Source organism: Cyanistes caeruleus, chromosome 7 (assembly GCF_971803275.1).
Source record: "Cyanistes caeruleus chromosome 7, bCyaCae1.hap1.1, whole genome shotgun sequence".
In the NCBI taxonomy this organism is placed as follows: domain Eukaryota; kingdom Metazoa; phylum Chordata; class Aves; order Passeriformes; family Paridae; genus Cyanistes; species Cyanistes caeruleus.
The window spans coordinates 26,866,201-26,868,449 of NC_141707.1; the positions used below are offsets into that span (position 1 = coordinate 26,866,201).

General features: G+C 45.9%; 1 long non-coding RNA gene across 1 annotated transcript; it reads right to left on the minus strand.

The window, feature by feature from the left end:
• Positions 1-751: 751 nt before the first annotated feature.
• Positions 752-2,030, minus strand: LOC147652260 (uncharacterized). The gene is made up of 2 exons (XR_015289355.1): positions 1,968-2,030; positions 752-959 (listed from the first exon to the last, which is right to left on the minus strand). It is a non-coding gene; the product is annotated as an uncharacterized LOC147652260 (long non-coding RNA).
• Between the last annotated feature and the right edge of the window lie 219 nt (positions 2,031-2,249).

A 2,249-nucleotide genomic window follows, 5' to 3' on the forward strand; every position in this document is an offset into this window, starting at 1 on the left:
ATACTTAAACACACAGGGATGGAGCAGCCAAAAGATCAAAACTTAAAACTAACAGCCACCCACTGGGTGTTTGAACAGGAATGAGACAGGAGCCCCATCTGTGCTCTGACCCTGCCTGACCCTCAGGGACTCCACCAGTGGTGCAAAAGGTTTGTGGAGTGGCTGATGCCTTCCCTGTGACCTTGGTGGGGCATAGCATGAGCCGTCCTGACAGGATATCCGAATGAGCATGTTCCCACTGCTCCCAGGCAGTGGTGCCCAACCCAAGGAGAGGGAAGGAAGGAGAAATAAGAGTGAGAGATGATGGGCAGGGCTTTCCGGTTGCGATTGTCTGGAAGAGCATGGGCCATGGTGTCACTTCTGGACAAAATGTAGCTTGAATGAGTTGCAGTGGGCACAATGCCTTCTCTCACACACTCGGCACTCCCTTCTCCTGCCTCATCAGAGAAGACCCACAGGTAACCCAGAGCATCAGCTTTCAGATCCATGCCAAGGCAAGTGGCTCAGCATGGCACTAACCTGGGCCACATCCTTGCCTTGTTGCTCCTTGGAGACCTTTGAATATGAAACCCCACTGGCCAAGGATGCAGAGAAAGGACTCAGAGCTGATGGGCCACCACATGTGCCTGGGCCCACAGTCCTGCTCTTCTGCAGGTTATGAGTGAACTTCTGAACCTCCTGAGGTTGATAGATCACAGGTGACAAGAGGAAGTGATAGGGAATTCACTTGCTCATGACTCCTCAGTTGCTGTTAGTTAAACAAGTGTTTTATTAAGTTCACTCCTTGTGACCAGGAGAATTTGGAAATGCCTGGCGTGATTGTTGTATTTCAGTGACCTCATGATTCACAAGGTCCCGGACTGTATTCCTCACAGAGCTAAGGAATTTCTATTGGCAGTTCCTGTGAAGCAGAGAGGATGAGATCTGCTCATGTATCCCCTGTTCCATGTGGAGAAGGCCTGAATAGAAGAGGAAATTTAGATTTTTACTTGATTTTGAGTAATCAGTTCCACCATCCTCTTCTGGCATCCTGCATCCCCCAGCAGTGGTTTCAATTTATGGAGAAGGTAAATTACTAGCTTGCTCCAATCTTTCTAGTCTGTTCCAATCTATCACCACCCTGCTCCAATCACATGTTGTTAGATGAACTTGAGAGCCATTTTCTCAGCAGCAAAAGATGGCCTTTCCTGGATAATGACAATTAAAGGCATGTATACTATTCACAATAATCAGCTGAGCAATGGATTAACAGCTGACGATTTTCAGAGATTTACAAGGCAGTTTTACAGACTAAGGTTGAACTGCTACTCTAAGACAAACCTTAACCATTTACTTTCCTTGTTCTAATAAATCCTTCCAGTCCTTGACAACCCAGAACACATCTATGTGCACCAAGAAGGTCTCTGACATCACATTTTAAAAATACAACAAAAAACAAGGAACAAAATGCATCCAGCTCTGTTCATTGTAAATCAGTTTTTTTGTCAGGCTTTTTGCAGGAAGCAGAGCTGTCCATCATGCAGTTGCTTCAAGCTTGTTTCTATGCCACAATACACGGCAGAGAAGGCAGTCAGAGTCCAAATACAACACTCACTTCCTGTAATGGTACTTCCTGCCCCATGTAGAAGGTAGAAGAGCAAGGGTGAGAAACACCCTCCCTAGTCTGAAAGCTGCTAAGGGTGTTAGTGGTGGGACTTAACTGTCCCATCTGCTCATGCCAGATGTCAAACTGATGGGGATTGATTTCACTTTATATAGTGTTCCCAGGCACCTCTGGGACTAAAAATTTAGTGTGACATAGGGGAAGGTGTTGCTATGGGTTTATGGTTGCCTAAATATGATTATGTAAGCCCTTGTCTCCTTCTTATCTTCCAGCCTCTGTCCCTTCATCTCTGAGCATTTCCTGTTGTGCTGCCTGTTTGTCATTTCTGCTTTCTCAGTAACAGGACAGCAGCAGCCTGGCAGACCTGTCTGCTGGGTGTCCTCTTTTGGGTGGTCTTGTTCTGTATCAGATGGTGCCTGAACACAACCTAACCTGTCTTTAGGGATCAGCCACTATGACATGCATACTGAGAGGCAAGAGTCACATTTGCTATTTAGTTTTCCATCACAATAGAAACTGCTGTGTGATTGCTCTGTGACTGTGAAATATGACTTTTTCCTTCTGTCTCAGAGTCCATGAACTTACACCCAGGGCTAAAAAATTTACCTCTGGGATGTCACTTCAGTGTTTTCACTGTGCTAGGGAG